This window comes from Daucus carota, chromosome 1 (assembly GCF_001625215.2).
Source record: "Daucus carota subsp. sativus chromosome 1, DH1 v3.0, whole genome shotgun sequence".
NCBI lineage: Eukaryota > Viridiplantae > Streptophyta > Magnoliopsida > Apiales > Apiaceae > Daucus > Daucus carota.
Window position 1 is genome coordinate 33,423,028 of NC_030381.2, and position 20,206 is coordinate 33,443,233.

Here is a 20,206-nt window from a genome sequence, read left to right on the forward strand (position 1 = left end):
AAACAATGTATTGTAGTAGTACTAAATAAAGTATATAAATTTTAATAATGCAAACTTATTAGATATAGTTTCACTAACATAATCAACCCATAATTAGGTCCACTTTATTGACCAACGAGATAATTAACCCATAATTTTATTATTGAGTTTTGAAGATACACTGAATTTATCGTTGAATCATAATATAATATAGGATACAAATGTTATGTCTGGTATTGTGAAAAATCATAAAACATAAATATGACTCGATATTTATCTCTATTAAAATTATTAAAAATTACTACTTCCATCCCAAATTAGATGAGCTAGTTGACTTCGGGCACGCACTTTAAAGTCCATTGACCGCATAGCTACATTACTTATTTTTGAAATTTTATTTTTGCAAATAAAAATTTAAATATGAAATTTTCATTTGCAAAAGAAAAATTTTAAAAATAAATTTTGGAAGTCAATGCACCTTAGGTTACGTGCCCGAAATCAACTAGCTCATCTAATTTGGGATGGGGGGAGTATTATAATCCGTATAGTTTAATAATGAAAATTCTCTCTATAGTAGAAATTGTATTTTTTTTTAAAAAAAAGCAAAATAAACAAATAGCTTCAGATTAGCAAGTGTTTGTGGCTTGATCAAAATATTAAAACTACACGTTCATAAAACTCTCTCTCTCGCTCTCTCCTTTCTCCCTCTCACTTAGGTTCCTCTCTGCGTCTCTCAACCGATATGTGGGTATGATTTACGACTTGGACTTGACTCCGTCTTCTTCATTTAGTTATACCCATTGGTATTTCTTCAGTTGACCGTAGGGTTCTTGGGTTCCTTTTTATTTCAATTTTTCAACTCAAGATCGTTCAATTGCTCTGATTAGTTTCGTTTCTCTCTTTGTTGCAGGGTTCCGAGAGAGATTCTGTTTATACAAGTTACCGAACCACCATATTGGTAATATTTCTTTCCCTTAATTTTTCATTCAAGCATTGTTTTGACATTTTCTTATGGTTCAATTGTTTATTATAATTATAACTCTTGATAAAGATTTTTGCTTTTGAGTCAGTGAATTATATAGTAAAAGCTGTGATTGGATTCTATTGGTTTTATATTATAACATTCATCTCAATTGCATTGTTGTTAATTTTTTGTGTCGATTTATGATATCGTAAAGGCTTGATTACTTTTCCGGAAAAACCAAAGCTATGTGTATTTCTGATATATTCTTGACAAAGAAGATATGGAGTAGATGAATATTTTATAGAAGTATGTTTAACTTGATCAGATTAATGTGCTTGATGTATAATTATTTCGTATTTAATATAGTAATTTGTTTTATCAAGAGGAAACACTCGAATAAACATAGGAAAGCTTAAAGGTGTTTAATCAGGAAGGAAAAAAACCAGTAGAAAGATTGAGTTGGTGGAAAGAATTTGGAGAAAGGCATTTGATGAGTCAATTCAGTGCCTCCTCCAGTGGCAAAACAAGTGTGAACTTGAACTTCAAACACGAGGAATGACGGGGAAGGCTATTTGCACCCTTCTAGTAATTTTCAGGTACTAATTTAATGATAACCTACATCTGTTTAGGCATTTATTCCTATATTTATTTATATCTAGTTCCTGGAAAGTGAATTACAATACAAACTAGGGTAAAGAAAATTATCATTTTTGGATATAATCCAACCAATGTAACTTTATAAACATTTTAATTGTGTTGATCTTGTATATGTCTTTCCATTATGACAATATAGATTCTTGTTACAGAGGAAGGTTTATTCAATTCGATTATCTTATTTTCATCATCAAGTCGTACTGAAATCCTAGGGTATGTTCAGGACTAGTATACAATAAAGGGAAATTTTTGATTTTAAATCATATTCATCCTCATGTACTTCAATATCATATTCAATGTAGAACGACAATACTGGAAAGTGATCCACAAACTGTGTTGGTTATACCACAGCGGTAGTTCCATATATCGTAAATGAATTAAACAAAAACATTGCACTCAATGCAATGACAGTTAATGTTATTACGAACATCGGTAGAGTTCATGTAGCTTGGCAAAACTGAGACTTTCAAATTGGTGGGGATCAATTGACCCTTACAAATGTTTACGGGACTGATGCTCTATAGTTTCTAAATCTCATTCCAGATCAAGAAGCCTTAGATAATTTGGGTGGAGGAATATATTTTGATACCTTGCTGTGACACGGGCAAAATATGAAAATATTTCTTAAATTTTGTCAAACATAAATTTGGAGCATCTTCTTCATTGGTTTTGGAAGTAATCCGCATGTGATAGTGATGATATATATTGAAGATGGATATACATATAACATAAATTTTGTGAATAAATGTAAACCACACAGAAACACATCAAATGTTTATAAAATATTTTTTATATTATGGAGAATAAGTGTATGAGTTTACAACTTTCTTGGTTGCACAGCTCTTCAAGTTATACACCTCTTAAGAAGCATCTAGACCCTTTACTACTGTTCACCACTAAGGAAGGTTCTAGAGGGGTTTATTATAGATATATATCAAAGAAATTTTATAATTGTATTACGAGAAAATCTAAACTTTTTCACACGCATCCCATTAATACTAGAGTACACATGCAAATTCTAGGATGCTCTAAATTATTCTAGAGATGTTTAGAAAATTCAAATAAATAAATACATCATAAAATAACTTGTGCAATATACTATGCGTAGCGTAATATTAACATTCTCACTTTGATGCTTTGTAGTCAATAATGTGTCTTTGAAACTACCATAATCAATTTCCGATTATATAGATTTATGAGTTGCTTCCAATCACCAATTATTGCAAATTTCGTGATACTGCTCGACTTCGAACTATATGATTACATCAACTTCTCGGTCAAAAAAAAAAAATGAATGAATGCATTTTTGATGAATCATTCCTTAAAGGATCCTCTACAGATAAGGATTCAACATAATAGTGGTCCATCTCACCAACACCCTACATCTAACAACCACCACAGAGATGATATTTTTTTTGTCAAGTACACTATAGGTGCTAATAGAAACATTTTATAAAATCACCTCATACCCCAAATGATTTTGCTTAAATTTCTAAATGTTCTTGTCTTAAACCAAAAATTAAAAAGGAAATATTTTCTTATATTGCATCTATGAGGCTTACCTTTGACATATATTCAACATTTTGTATGTCTAATGTAACAAAAGGAAATGAATTTCCTTATGCACATAATGCAAAAACACTACGATATAAATGTAACACTAAATTTTATTGCCTCGAAGATGAAGTTCTAAAATTGATCCTATTATAAACACCTCAACATTAGCAGGCCCCCCCCTACAAAATTAACCTAAATAAATTGATTCATTAGCATAGTAGATAGAATTTTATTATGGTTCAGATAACATTCGAGCCCATAACTGAATGCATACCGGACCAAACAACCCACCACAGGTCGGCCCAAAAGTGCTAGCAAATTGGTATACATTAGTTATTTACTTATGCTTATAAAGGACCCGAATACTTTATATCTTATCAATGTGGGATGTTACAAACACCCCCTCTTATATGCTTGACGTCTTCGTCGAGCTCATAACCCAACTTACGAAACCCGGTCAGTGGCTTTGCACTTCTGACCGGGTAGAGCTCTGATTCCATTTATATCATCCGAGCCCATAACTGAATGCATACCGAACCCAACAACCCACCACATCAAGTTACTTGATTTATCAACTAAGTCTATTTATAATGTACTTAACTACTATACTAATGAATTAATTAGTTTTAGTTAATCATGTAAAGGGACATGTTGTGGTATTTATAATGGGACCACTTTTAGAGTTTTATCTTTGAGTCAACAAAATTTAGCGTAACATTTTTATCCTAGTGGTGCATGTCGCATTATGTGCATAATGTAATTTGTTTCCCTTTGTTGCATTTGACATACAAATTGTTAAGTAAGCCTCGTATATGCAATACAAAATAATAGTTTTTTTCACTTATTGGTCTAAGACAAGAGCATCTGGGAATTCAAGCAATATTATTTGGGGTCTAAGGTGAATTTAAAAACATATTTCTTGTTAGCACTTATAGTGTACTTGACCATAATGAATATCATTTGTCTTTTGACCGAGAACTTGATGTAATCGTATAGTTCAAAGTCGAGTAGTACCACAAAATTTGCACTAATTAGTGAAATGGAAGCAACTCGGTAAGCTATAATAGGAAATTGATCATGACTTGTGATTGTTTCAAAGATAAGTTATTGACTACAAAGCGTCAACTTGGGCATCTTAATATTAAGCTAGGGATAGTATATTGCACTATTTAATTTATGTCATTTTTTGCTGAATTTTCTGAACTACTCTAGTATAATTTTGAGCATCCTAGAATGTTCTTGTGTATTGTAGTATTTATGCGTGTGCAAAGGTTTAGCATTTTGTCGTAATATAATTGTAAATATCTTAGATATATATCTATAGTTAACCCCTCCAGGACATTCCTTAGTGGTGAACAGTCGTCAAGAATCTAGATGCTTCCTAAGAGGTGTATAAATTGAAGAGCTTCCAGCAACCAATAAAGTTGGAAACGCATACACATACAATTGTTCATATTCACAGAATTTCTCTTATATGTATATCTTAAGTTACTCGGACTCGGGTACGGAGTGTCCGATACGACACATATCCGAGTGTCGGATTAGCTAATCTAAAAAATTTAGGACACGGGGACACCGTCCAAATTTTAGACACGGGTAAGGGGACACGGCAAATTTAAAATAAATAATATATTTTTATATGTTAAGAATAAATAAAAAAATATTTTTATTCATTATTATTATATTTAATGTAATTTTGAATAAATATTATTAATATAACTGATTTTCTAAGATATTTAAAATAAATAATTTATTTAGAAAATAATTTTTTGATTTTTAATCATATTCATCCTCGTGTACTTCAATATCATATTCACTGTAGAATGAGAATACCGGAAAGTGATCCCCAAACTGTGTTGGTTATACACATTTTAATGCTTTCAAAAAAAAATAATACATGAATTTAAAAGGTAATGCAAGTTGTGAGTTGACACCAGCTGGGTCTTTATATTTAAAATGAACCTGGACTAAATCATGTCCAAATACGTTATGTTGTTTTGTGGAGCTCATCTACTAAACACGCATATACTCCATATACATTGTCTTCTTCATCTGCTTTTCCTTTTCATCTCTTTCAGTCTTCTTTCTTCTTCTTGTTTTCGATCTTTAACCTCATAATCTCTTCTCAATACATGACTTATCTCTAGCGAGCTGTGATTTAGATGCTCCGACGACCATCAACTTTTCCGGCGACGGAAAAGAAGTGTAGAGATTTTCATGGACGAATCCGTCCCGTATCCCGTGTCGTGTCGTGTCAACACGGGTACGGTCGCAGGAGTAGGCGAGTCGGAGTAACACAGTGTATATCAATCTTCAATATCATAGGTGGATTACTTTCACAAACAATGAAGAAAATGCTTCAAATTTACAATACCTCTCGAGTCATCAGACTAATTTGTCCTGTAGGTATCCTCCGCGATTCTCTTGATCTTCTCCTGAGATTAATTATAATCATTTCTTGTAATTTTATTTGACAAGGCTTCCCATGCTTTGTACAATAGTCCATGTGATTCACGCGATCTAATTAGTCTTATACTTTTAGCCCGTCGTTTACAAAATATTTTAAGTATTTTCAGATGAGTTAAAGGATCCCGATGATGACGATTCATGTCTACTGCAATGCCATATGAACATCGAGTGTTGCAAAATTATGTTGTATTAGAGGCACTAATCCATACCTACTGCAACGATAACCATACATGCCCTACTACTAAACATTGGATAGAGACAAGTTTCCCCCATTTTTCTTCTTTCACTCCACACTTGGGGACACACCGACATTTCACTCCACAAACTCGCCTCACTCCACACACTCACCTCACTCTCTAAAGCTCACCTCTCTGCTCAAACTCACTAGCGATCAGGTAAAATCGGAGAACCTCTCCCCTCAAACTTACCTCTCAATTGATTAGGTTTGGTTTGAGGTCTTTAATTGGGGGTTTGATTGGCGGCTTCTTCATTCCGCGGAACTAGGGCTTCCGGTTTATAGTTCCTTTGAATTTTTTTTACTAGCTTCTTCATTTTTTTTTCACTATAATGTTTTTAGTTGTGTCTTTATTTTTCTCAGGGGCTTCGACTGAATTGGGGCTTCTCTAGAACTAGAGCTTCAACAGCTTTTAACTTTAAGTGGGGTTTCGGTTTGCTTGGATTTAAGGTACAATCCGCTGTCGTCCTTGTACACTTTAAATGCATGCTTTGTTTTTGATTTTAGGTGTAAATACGTGTCTATCTTTGTTGTGATATGTGTTCCTATGTTATGTTATGCATCTCCAAGTTCTATAGACATTCAAGCCGGGGATCGGAACTCGGAAGCATTTTCAGACCCATTGGTCAAAAGGGGAACCAGTGATTGTTACTATTGTGCTTGACAGTACATATGGTCTAAGCTGGGAACCAATGGTGATGTCTCTAGCAATCCATGATAAGTCCCACACTGATGTGATTTGTCTTAAATTGTTTGAGCTGGTGCGAGGTAAGTTGTTTCTTGCTTTTATAGTATATACAGTTTTTTCTGTCTTATTTAACAAAAAACATTTACCTCTGCAATTATAATGTATTATGTATAACTGAATCCACTGTTTTCCAAGTGCGTATATAGCAGTACTAGCAAGTAAATCTGTTCCAAATTAGTAAAGGGTTTATGTGTGTACTTGTTTAACAGAAACTAGCAATCAAATGTTTAGCTATAATAATTATGAAATCCAGTTATTAATCATACAACTAAGTTAAGTATTAAATATTATTTTTCTTGCAGGAGGAATATAGTGTATGTTCGTTCTTTAAAGGCTATACAGAGGGTATACACTTGTCTGCCTGGCCCCAAATGCTCAAGTTAAATGACTGGCCTCAATCTGGTTCGTTTGATGATCATCTCACGTCATAATGTGGAGTTCTTAAGTGCTTTGCCGTTCAAGGAGTACACACATCCACAGAGCGCCTACTTGAACCTTGCTGTCAAGTTACCCGAGGGCAATCTGAAGCCAGACACAGGGCCAAAGCTGTATACGCTTAGATAATGCACAAACACGCCTAACCAATAAGCATCAGAACATAAATAGTCTTGGCTAAAAGGTTGATAGTACAACACGTAACAGAAAATCTGTAGATGTCTGTAAATAGTTAGTTAAAGCCCTGAACATGCCTCTTGGCAATAGCTACAAGTGTAGTTTGATTTTTAACTTAAAATAGAATAAGAAAATAGCTTTTGGTTTCTATTTTTGCACATTTTCGGAGCTCTGAGATTCATACATAATAGTTTTCCTCGAGTTGTTTAACCATATGGTTATATTGAATAGGGTTCCTATCTGTTTTACCTTTTGCATCCGGTTTTGATGAGATTGTACAATTATATACTTGCTTATATCAGGCAAGTCATGGGCTACCAGACTATGTACTTTTTGTAATTTGAATCTTATTTCTGTAACTTTGGCTTCATTTTAACTTATTGCCTCTATTTCTTGGTTTGTGTGGATGCAATATCTCTTACCTAATTTCCTGTCCAGTAAAATGCTGGAGACTATTATCCTTAGAAACTGTAACAAATCTCCTGATGCATGCATCAGCCTGTCAATCCTTGTAACTATTTTTGCCTTTTGAATCCAAATTCTGACCTGCTTGTTGGTTATGAAATGATATTGTAAAATTATTGTTAATTTAACTGCCAGAGTAACCTGCCCAAGTTAGTCATAAGCTAAAACAACTTGTGCCAGTGTGTCGTATGAATTCAACTGGCTTGGATTATGATTTTACCATCTGAACGCTTTTGATCAAAAAGTGCCTGGCATTGTAGGAATATTTTCTTTACATAAATTTTACACCGAGGGAAATGAGCTGCCTCATCTGGTTTATGTTTCTCGTGAGAAGAGGCCTGGATTCGAACACCACAAAAAAGCTGCTGCTATGAATTCTCTTGTAAGTTTATCGCCTACTACATTAATGCATTTTCTGTCTTCGTCTTGTTTTAAGTTTGAATAAGTTTTAAAGTGTTTGTTAGTATATATTTTATTTTCGCTTGATGTGTATCATGTGGTCTTCTAGATTCGAGTCTCAGCGGTCATCTCTAATGCTCCATTTTATTTATACTCTAATTTACTTCATTTTATTCAAATTTCCTGCTTCTGTATCGATTTTATAAGTTTGAAATGCTTGGATAGCAGTGTAGTGTTGTCGATGTGCGTAATTGATATCATGTTAAAGCGGCTCCTATTATCTAACTTCTGCGATTTTTTTGGGTGTATGTATATGTCCTTTTGGAGGTGATGAATTGTTCTGTATATATGCAACTATTGCCACAGTCGACACCGTCGCGGAAATTCTTAAAAACAGTGGCTTTGCTGTGGAAAAAAATAAGGCTGTTCTATTGTATATGTCTCGATGTTTGGCAATAACGATATTGCATGATATTCAGTAATTTAATTGTTAATGCTGCAGAAATTTTGGTAAGCTCAGCACCAACCCGCTCTAACCTTCCCTATGACTGCAACCCCATGAGGTATGTTCAATTTTTGTTGAAGTTAATATAAATATGAGTGCACCTATTCAATAATGATTTTGAAGCTCTGAAGAGACTTGGCAAGCCTAGAAATGGCTATTTTCTAACTAAAAGCTTTGATTTACACTAGTTCGTATAACTTGTGTCTGTGTAGACTCAAATGATTCAAAAAAGTGTTACATCTAATATTGCCTAGACAATATATACCCTGCCTAGCAAATGTTAAGAATGTACTTCTTTGCCGATATAAATCAACCTTCATACCTGATATCGGCTTGATCAGGTTGTGAAAATAATCTGATTGACTTCTTTGTCTTGCTTTTTCTCTCTCTTGCCAAAAGATCCATGTTTAACTTTAAAAAGAACATTTACTGAATGAAACTTTCTTTAATTTTTAAGTAGACACTTGGTTTTATTATAGTTTCTATAGCACATAAAATTTACCTAGCACTTTTTGGAATTTCATAAATCCCTTAAATATTAAATCCTGTTGCCAAAAACCAGCTTTTTTTACACCCCTACCCCAATAGTTGCACCTTAATTACAAAAAATGCCATCAACCTTTACCATTTTCACACAACGTTTCTGATAAAACAAAAAACCCTTATAATAAACGAAAGCTTTTGTACCTCATATAAGCTTTTGTCCGGGACTCATACATACAGATCTATATATGTTCACATCATATTGCCATATCTTTCTTCTCTATTTCAGAAACAAACGAAAGTGCAGCGGCAGTACTGTCTGCTCTACTTCCCCATTTGATTTGTTGTGATTTCAAATTCAAAATTCAAATTTATATCCTCTGATTAGATTCAAGCTCATTTAAATCTCATTTCAAGCTCTCTAACCTCGCCTCTCCTGCTCCAAGTAAGTGCCCCTCTCCCTATCTCTCCCTTCCTGAATGTATCTCTCCCTCTCTCCGGCTGTCTCTATATCTCTCTCTTTCTGTTTTTTCATGTTTTCGTCCGACCGTCTCTCTCTTTCCCTTTCCCTGTCCCTCTTTATTAGTATGATATATGGTAATATACATGTACTACTTAGGCAGGTAAATGACTCCATCACATATTGTTTATTATTATTTTATTTTTTTTGTAGATTTTTGAGTTTCGATGTTGCAGCTGTTTGTTTTATTTTTCAATTCACATCCTCTTATGTATTTATTGATGAACTTGAGGTAATGTTTATTTGGAAAGCTAATCTTGATAGGCGATTTTACCAATATCCATGAAGTGTTTGATAAAATGTGAAGATTTGGGGGACTTTCTGTCTTCATGTTTGGTGTGAGTGGAATTGTGGAGGAAGGAAAAGACGAGGAGGGAACGGAAGGCAAAAAGATGAGGTATTTAATTTGCAGAAAATGGGGTATTTGAGACTTGCAAGCTGCGGATTACTGTCAAATATGATACTGTATTTTTATAATGGATTACAGGATGAGCTTGACAAAAGGCCTTGGGTTCATCATTGCTTCAAGTGTCTGTCATTGCATAATTACTGTGTAGTTATTTCTTGTATGTTACTGTGTAGTTATTTCTTGTATGTTGTTTGTATGTTGTTGTTTGTAGTTATTTTGCTAATGGAGTCCCACTAATAAGATCAAAACTTAATTTTTCTTTGAAATTGCACATAGTGCAGGTAGAATTAAGCTGCTGTAGCAGTGGAACTCTTGATATATTGTGTCCCTCTATCCTCTGGGAATGGCAACAGCATTTAAAGTGAAGAACAATGCTCGCAAAGCTATTAAACTAACCGGTGCAATACCAAGTCATTTCAAATTCAAGAAGCGAAGTGGTACTGGGATTTAGGGCCTGAGAAACTGCTCTTACTGCTCTTAATTGTAATTACATAAGTTATTAGGAAGTTCAATAAAATGAATGCAGGAACCATTTGATTAAAAAATTTAAACACGCCGTTATCTTATTATTTGGGGTATGCGAAATTTATGTCAAATCCTTTTGTCCATTCAAATATATTTAAAGGAATAACAAAAGATTGAAATTAATTAAATGGTGTGACCATTTTAAGTTTTTTTTTTTCATTACAATTTGGACTAATTATGAACAACCACAAAATTTATTAAAGGTAAAGCTATTCTGACTAATACAGATTTGATTTTACAATTTAAAATTGTCGATTTTGGGTAAAATAATTTATTCATAATATAAATTAAAAGAAAAGGAAAGAGAACATAACACTAAACTGAAATAAACAGACAAGAAAACATAAAATCAAATACGATTGGATTACATTTTCAAAAGAACCTGTGATCTATGACACTTAAAAAAAAGACTTTATTGAATTAAAAACTTACGGAGCAAATTTTTTTAATTATTATTTTAATAATATATTAATGATATGAATTTAATAACAAAATTTACGATAATTATTAGTCGGGTATTCATTCACCCATTAAACACTGATTTTTTAATTCCGTCTTTTTACTACAAGAAATATTTATATAAATTTAAATGAGAAGCAGTTGTTAGACTAATTTAAAATTTTAAAAACAACACATTTAAAGAATTAAAATAATTATAATATAATTACAGGAATATTATTCTATTAGTATTTGGTGTTATGATGTAGAAATTGGTGTTCAACTTTTTATATTAAAAATATTACTAATTATGGACAACCAAGAAATTTATAAAGATTAATGCTTTTTAAAATACAGAATACTAAACTAAACTATTTTAAAATGTTGAATTCTTTTTAAAATATTTTCCGATATTATTTTAGTAATAGATTTATCGTACGAATTAAAAAAAATTAGGAATACCTAATCGATTGTAAAGACATTTGTCGGATATTTATTCATCCGTTAAAGACCGACTTTTTAATTTCATCTTTTTAAAACATTGAATATTTATATATTATAAATGAGAAGGAGTAGTTAGACTAATTTAAACATTTTAAGAACATCACATTCAAAGAATTAAATTTATTAAAGTTGAATTAGAAAGATAATCTTAAATAAGTAATTTAACTGATTTAGAAAAACAAAAAATGGGTGCACAAAGGTATGAAAATATTATTTTAATTATATTAAAATATAAAATAAATATTTATTTTCAAAGCCCTTGCGTAGCGGGCACAAATACTAGTGATTCATATATGTCCTGAGGCTTCAATCTTTGATATAATGGATTTTATAATTGACGCTCAAATAGCAAAGGCGATGACATTTTTTCACGGAGTTGTTTGATGGAAGCAAGGTTCTTGAAATTTATAGCTAGAGCAACTAAATGGCTTTGTTTGGCGGCTTTGACTTAATTATTGATGGTCGTTCATTCAACAATCTGCTTTAGTACAAGCAGATTGTTCAATCAGATACTCGACAAACCTAGATTAGGTTATTTTCTAACTAAATTTTTTTATTTACACTAGTTCGTATACCTTTTGTCTTGTGTAGAATCAAATGATGTAAAAAAATGTTAGATCTGATATTGTCCAGACAATTTATGAATTTCATTTGGTATTATAAATAAGTACTGCATGACATCTTAAAATTATACTGTAAAAATTGATAATTTCGGTAAAGTAAATTGTAAAAATCCTCTCTGTAGAAACTGTATTTTTTTTAATACAAGCCAAATAAACAAATAGCTCAAGACTTAACTAGTTACTTGATTTATCAACTAAGTCTATTTATAATGTACTGAACTACTACACAAATGAATTAATTTGTTTAAGTTACTCATGTATAGGGACATGATGATGTTGTGGTATTTGTGATGGGACCAATTTTAGAGTTTCATCTTTGAGGCAACAAAATTTAGTGTTACATTTTTATCCTAGTGGTGTCGCATTATGTAATTCGTTCTCTTTGTTGCATTAATCGACATACAAATTGTTGCATTATATGTCAAATGTAAGCCTCATTTATGCAATACAAGAGAATATTGTCTTTTTTACTTGTTGGTCTAAGACAAGAGCATTTGAGAATTCAAGCAATATCATTTGGGGTCTGAGGTGAATCTAAAAATATTTCTTATTCGCAACTATAATGTACTTGACTATAATGAATATCATTTGTCTTTTGACCGAGAACTTGACGTAATCGTATAGTTCGAAGTCAAGTAAAACCACGAAATTTGCAATAATTAGTGAAATGGAAGCAACTAACTAAGCTACATAATAGGAAATTATCATGACTTGTGATTGTTTCAAAGACATGTTATTGACTACATAAAGTATAAACATAGGCATCTTAATATTAGGCTAGGCATAGTATATTGCACTATTTAATTTATGACGCATTTATGTCATTTTTTTGTTGAATTTATGGACTTCTCCGGAATAATTTCGAGCATACTAGAATGTTCTATTTATGGGATGCGTGTGAAAAGGTTTAGCATTTTTCCGTGTAACATATCTTAGATATATATCTATAGTCAACCCCTCTGGAACCATTCTTAGTGGTGAACAGTCATCAAAAATCTAGATGCTTCCTAAGAGATGTATATATTGAAGAGCTCCCCGCAACCAATAAAGTTGTAATCTCTTACACTTGTTCATATTCACAGAATTTCTCTTATATGTATATCAATCTTCAATATCATAGGTGGATTACTTTCACAAACAATGAAGAAAATGCTTCAAATGTACAACACCTCCCGAGTCATCATACTAATTTCTTTTGAAGGTATCCTCTGCGATTCTCTTGATGTTCTTCTGAGATCGTAATAATTTTTGGTAATTTTATTGGACAAGATTTCCCATGATTTGTACAATAGTCCATGTGATTCACGCGATCTAATTAGTCTTATAATTTTAGCCGGTCGCCTGCAAAATATTTTTAGTATTTTTAGATCAGTCGAAAGATCCCCATGATGACCATTCATGTCTACCGCTAGGCCTGTAAATCGATACGGACTATCCGGTGTCTCGGCTCATATCTGGCTCGAAAATATGATACATGTCTCATATCCGTTTTGAAAACGATCCAAATCTGGCGGTAAAATTAAGCCCGTATAATATATGATCCCGGATACGAGCACACCTATACCCGCTCAGATTCGGTCTCATATAATTTTTCATAATATGATCCTACCCGAATAACCGAATATGATCCACGGTTCATATTCGATTCAAATTCATATACATATTATATTTTAACACCATCATGTTTGCAAATAAATAGTCATCATTTTATAAAATTATAATATCTTATTTAAGTTTATATCTTCATAAAATATGATTTATTTAATGTGATCATGCTTATTATCTTCATATATATTTAATAAATGACATATACCAACATATAATTATAAGTTTTAATTCAAAATTATTATACTTTATAATATTATGTTTACTTAGACTAAATGATAATTATTTGAACAACTGAAATAATAATGATATTTGATGTTAGTGGATCACATCCGGCTCATATTCGATGGATCATAAACTACCCGGTTAAAAAATAGAAAATACGATACTGGATCATATCCGGTTCAGATCCGAATCTCAAATACCCGGGATCGGTTTATATCCGAATAAAATGATCCCGGACCCAAATCTGGACAAGCTAAAAATAATATGATCCGATACTTGAGCAGAGGGGTACCCGGGATCACCCGGATCATTTTACAGCCCTATCTACCGCAATGGTATGAACACGACTATTATGTTGAATCCATACCTACTAAAACGATAACCATTCATGTCCCACTCCTAAAACATTGGGTAGAGGCAAAATCCCCTCCCCCGCCCCTTTCTTCTTTCAGTCCGCAGTTAGACACACACCGACATTTCACTCTACAAACTCACCTCAGTCCACATTTCAATTGATTAGGTTTTGGTTTGAGGTCTTTAATCGGGGATTCGATTAACTGCTTCTTCATTCCGCGGAATTAGGACTTCGAGTTTATATTTCTTTTAAATTTGTTTACTAGCTTCTTCATTTTGTTTTTCACTATTATGTTTTTGATTTTGTGTCTATATTTGCTCAGGGCTTCGACTGAATTGGGGCTTCTGTGGATTTACAGCTTCAACAACTTTTCAATTTAATTGGGGCTTCGATTTGCTTGGATTTAAGGTACAATCCGTTGTCATCCTTTGTTTTTCACTTTAAATTCATGCTTTGTTTTTGATTTTATGTGTAAATAAATATCTATTTATGTTGTGATTTGTGGTCCTATGTTATGTTACGCATCTCTCCCCCTCTCCGTCTCCCTCTTTCCCTCTCTCCCTCTCTCTCCCTTTCTATCTCCCTCCCTCTCTCTGTCCTCTCTGTCTTTCCCCCCTCTGAGAGTCTATGTCATGTTAGTTTATATTAGCTTATGTTAGTTTATGTTAGTGGATGTTAGTGTATTCTTGTTCCTGTACAGTAACGACTTAATTACACAAAGGCGTGTTTACCTGTTCTGAGCTTTCGGACCAGTCATACTCAGTTGAAATGACAGTAAAGTGAACACTTCCTTGTTCAATAGAATACCATGGCTTATCCTTTGCAAGATGTTGGCAACGGGAAATAAGTCTGATATGGAACTCAGCATTCTCCTCCAGAGTCCGCGATCCAGTGCCTAAAATCCACTGTTAAACCATCCATGATTCATTTATGTGTCTTATAATTCTACAATCATTATTCATTAATCTTTTTCATCTGATACCAAATCTTGATTTTCTATAAAGGTAGAAACTAGATAACGACAATAGCATAGAAACTTCCTTGTGATATTACTTTCCTCTTTATAATTAAAATACCATGTACCTAAATTTATCAAAATTATTGATTTCTGTATAGTTATATTCAATAGGACTACAAGCCCAACATGAAAACCATATCATCTAATATATATTCTAGCGGTTTAGAGCTATTGAGGATAAGCCTCTAGTGAAAGATCTACTTCATAAAAAAGCTCTCTTATCTGTAAGGCTTTTAAGCATTATGAATGAGCCTGGCTTGTCATATCACAATGTTGCTAGCCATTTGCAGGTAGTACTTTTTTTTGAAACTTACATGATCTATTTAAGTTAACTCATTCGAACTTGTTACTCTTTCTGCATTTATTTGTATATAAAATCACTACAACGAATCTGACTTTTTACAACGAAAAATTAACACTAGTTTCATCATAATTGGATGTAATTACAAAGGAAATATTCGGGCGTTTTTGAAAGCGTCTAAAGTTCACATTTTAGTCGCCGTAAAAGTCTGTCCGGACATGTTTGATTGATATAAAAAGTAAGACAAAATCATACCAGAAAGATTAGTACAACATTGCATACAATTTAGTTCCACATCACTAACTAAATTACTTATATTGAAAGAATTAGGAAATATTGCAAATTAAACTGTATTGAATTGCAACATTAAATTACTTTTCTAACCTCATGATTATTAGCTAGTTAAATACATTTGGTTCTTCCTATTTTTACAACTTAATTATATAACATTGTAAATTAACTAAATCTTCCATCTTCTTTGCAGAAACATAGAAAGTAGGAAAAGCACTCTGATAATCTGCCTAGAAGTGCTAGTCCAGTAATGTCAGCTGTGCTGCCTGCAGCACCACTGAACATTTTCCCACAAGGACGAACATCTGGAAGTATTGCAAATTTTAGCTATATGGAAGCCCGCGGAACTTCACAAATTCAGAGATCTTGGAATCCAGAGGAAGCTCCTAACGTTAAGGGCTACGGTCTTGATGATGGGAAACAAAAGCTGGACGCTTTGAACTACTACTCCTGCAACAATTCTAGGAATGCTATCATCGCCAATAGAGGTGTTCATTCAGGGGGCAGTGGAAGAGTTGAAATGGCTCAGGTCATTGACCAGGACCATGACAATACCATGGAGAATTATGTTGCAAATATCAGGGCACAATTTAAAGTGGTTCCTAGGAGATTTGGTCTTGGGGCCATGGAAGTCCCCCCAGAGATACTGGAAAGCGGTCACTTGAGCAGTGGTCTGCAGACTCTATATCATGAACCAGCTGGTGCAACCGAGGACGTGATACCATCAAGCAGTCTCCTGAGTAGTGGGGTTGCAGACTCTGAACTGTCACCCGAACAATGGCCTGCAGGCCCTGAACCAAGAAAATGCTGGTGATACTGCGATAGCGATGTATGATCTGGGAAATCCAGTCAACATGGACAGTCGCAGCTTTGGAGAAGGCACTAGTGCAAATCAAGTGCTGGACGATCTGCCTAGTGAGGAGGAAGTTAATAATATGATACAGGATCTTGAAGCCTATGATTTATTCGATTGGATAAATTAAAACCAAGCAAAGGTATTCTCTTTCAGTTTTTTAGCAACTATTCAGAAGTTTGACAGAAAACAATTGAAATCAATCAATACTAAATGTTTTTGTATGTTCATGAGATCTCTGTTTTCTGAGAACACTATCTTATGTTTAGTATTAATGGCTCATTAATGGTTGTATTACTTCATGTTTAGTGTGTTTTTTTTATAATTTTGGCTCGATTGTTTTTCATTACTCGTTTCCTGTAGTTAAATCTATATTCAGTTAACTATTAAGATAGAATGTATTAATAAATTGTTAACTATAAGAAACATTTACCTCTGCAATTATAATGTATTATGTATAACTGAATCCACTGTTTTCCAAGCAAGTAAAACTGTATACTAGCAGTATACAGCTTTGGCCCTTTGTCTGGGTATATGTGAGTACTTGTTTAACAGAAGCAAGCAGTTATATGTTTAGCTATAAAAATTATGAAATCCAGTTATTAATAAGTATTAAATATTATTTTTCTTGCAGGAGGAATATAGCGTAAGTTCGTTCTTTAAAGGCGTACTTGACTTGTCTGGCTGGCCCCAAATGCTCAAGTTAAATGATTGACCTCAATCTGGTTTTTGAGGATCATCTCCAATGTCATAATGTGGAGTTCTCAAGTGCTTTGCCTTTCAAGGAGTACACACATCCACAGAGCGGCTACTTGAACCTTGCTGTCAAGTTACCCGAGGGCCATCTGAAGCCAGACAAAGGGCCAAAGCTGTGTACTGCTTATGGCTTTTCCCAGCAACTTGGACGTGCTGACTGTCTCAAAACTCAGCTATAATTCAGATGCGGTATGATCTAGTTTGTAAATAGAGTGAATAACTTTCACAAACAATGAAGAATATGCTCCAAATTTACAACCTCTCCTAAGTTAAGTTGTTTTTGATTGTGCAAACAATTTTGTTACCTATGCAATGTTATATCAATGTATATCATAGAATCACCTCCAACTATTTATCAATTATCGTACTTCATAAATATGACTTAGTCATGTAGTTTAGAAATCTCAGTATTTTTGTCCATATCTTTTAATAATTTGTAAAGTTTGGTATATTCATTCTGTTCGAAACAGTCTAAACATGGGCCAATTGCTGCTTTGAAAATAAATATATATTTAAAATAAAACGGACATGTGATACCATGACATACCTTTAGTGTGATCAATTATATTAAAGCATAAAATGAGACTTGTTAAACATGATAAATGGTACCACTGACAAAACATATATGGTTAAACTATTTTCTCATTGTATCTTTAAACTATTTTTTGTTGTATCCCAAAATTTTGTAACGTGTAGCTATAATTTAGTTTGAGGTGAATTGTTTTTTGAAAAATTTATACACACAAGTTCTTGGTTGACTTGTCATTCTTATACATTTCTCTTTTGCAAAAATATAAAATATGTAACACCGATTATGAATAATTTGTAGAAACCAAGAAGCTCGTATTTAAGCCTAACAAGATTATGGACCGGAAAGATTCATAAAGTGAAGAAGCTTTAATGACTGATGATTAGAGAACTATTTATTAGATAATATGTGAGAACTATTTATCAGATAATATGTGAACACATAGGTTGTTAACATTTGGGATAGAGGTTTGGCACGTATTTTAAGTCGTCTATTTAACATAGTTTCAAAAATTATTATATTTTTTTCCTTCTACATGAAAACTTAATGTTCAATTTCTTAATTAGAAAAAAAAATGTCAAACATAAGTTATTGAACTACGTCTTAAATACTTGTCAAGCAATGAAAAAAATTGTTAAAAAATTGGAAGGGACTCAACCTCGATTTGTGCATGGTGTACTGAAACAAATGGCTGAAATATTCAAGAGTCTAGCATTGAGGCAGAAAGTCCATGAATTAATCTACTTGCTTTGAGATTTCAACTCTGATGAAGCAATCGCTTTTGCATAGTGCTTGGCATCCAAGTGAACAAGATGTATGGAACTCTTTACCCAGTCAATAACTCTTTACGGATTTAGGTAGTGAAGGGCATTGATGCAGTTACCAAATCATTGCTACATTGGTGCTATCATTTGTACTTATGAGTCATTAGTGTGATTGTCCTAAAGGTCTGTTAATTCAATTAATCAGGAAAAATAAGTGAGTTTCTGCATGTATCAATGTCCCTTGATGGAGTTGTTTGAATGTAATAATACACATCTGGTAATTCCAGATTTTTTGAGAAGAGCTCAAATTTTTAATCTTGACTTAAACACAGTACCAAAGTACCCATGCAATGGGGGGCTGATGAGTATAATATATCACCATAACCCGAGTCGGTAGTCTATTTGAACAACCACATCCAACCAGCTTTGGTAAAGTTGACATGTTTGAAGCTATGATGATTTTGGGCCACTTTCCATATCTGTTCAGGTGAAATATTGTGATGAGTTCTACTGAGATGTGTTTATTAGTATGTATGGTGCTTGTAATTATGAATGTTTAGAATAACTGCTTAGACAATGAAGAGAGAAAATTGGAGAAGGTAGAGAGAATCTAAGAAATACAAGAGATAATCAGATCATAATCAAAGGATAGAATTAGAATAACAGGGACAATAGAGAGGGAATGTAGACTCTGCAACTTATTAGTACTAATAATGTTAACTTATTAGTACTTTTCAAGATTTTGACACAAGATATATGTGGCCACATTACCTTTGTTTACACTGATGGAATAAGTTCAGACATATATAAACAAAAAAAAGGGCTCTAACATTTACTTTAAATCTTACCTGCATTAAGATATTACCTTTAAACTATTACTACTGTGAAAGTACATACCACCATGATAGTTGAACGTTGCCGTCTGCTGCAGAAGCCAGCCAGAAGCTTTTATATCAGTATGTATTTACTACCGAAACATCTATAGACAAAATTCTGGATATTAGACGCAAATTGCAGTGCAATTCAGGAAGTAACAGAAGCAGGGTGTCTTCTTGATTCACCCATTTAAAAGGCATGTGGATAGACATGGAAGTGAAGCAAAGATACTTGTGATTCCATGTTAACAGGACATATAATCCAGAATCAAGAAGTTTTAGACCTATACCCAAACCTTGCTGCTTGAAATTTATATCAATCTACTTTTGGCCAAACCTTGCTCCTTGTATGGAGAAAACTGAAAATAGCAGACAGAGGGGGACTTTAAAGAGAAACTCCCCTGACATGGCTTGCTGTCACAGGCAGCAGATGAGAGTAAGAGGATTAACAAAAACATAGCCAATGCAGTGCTGAAGGCGATATGAGGCGGAATAAACTGCAATTTGTTGTGAACTATCTCGCTGAGATTCAGGACATCCATTAT

The 20,206-nt window shown here is 33.3% G+C and overlaps 2 long non-coding RNA genes across 22 annotated transcripts; both read left to right on the plus strand.

Annotated features, from left to right (window-relative positions):
• Positions 1-597: 597 nt before the first annotated feature.
• On the plus strand, positions 598-10,568 carry LOC108201398 (uncharacterized). Of its 21 annotated transcripts, none has more exons than XR_001802902.2 (8): positions 598-727; positions 890-937; positions 1,310-1,539; positions 6,222-6,308; positions 6,429-6,626; positions 6,909-8,065; positions 8,585-9,515; positions 9,855-10,265. It is a non-coding gene; the product is annotated as an uncharacterized LOC108201398 (long non-coding RNA). The 21 variants fall into 21 exon arrangements; XR_001802900.2 differs by having other exon boundaries at positions 1,327-1,539; XR_010285209.1 differs by having other exon boundaries at positions 1,362-1,539.
• A 3,699-nt stretch (positions 10,569-14,267) lies between these two features.
• On the plus strand, positions 14,268-17,834 carry LOC108205522 (uncharacterized). The gene is made up of 3 exons (XR_001803992.2): positions 14,268-14,682; positions 16,078-16,879; positions 17,372-17,834. It is a non-coding gene; the product is annotated as an uncharacterized LOC108205522 (long non-coding RNA).
• The last annotated feature ends 2,372 nt before the right edge of the window (positions 17,835-20,206 follow it).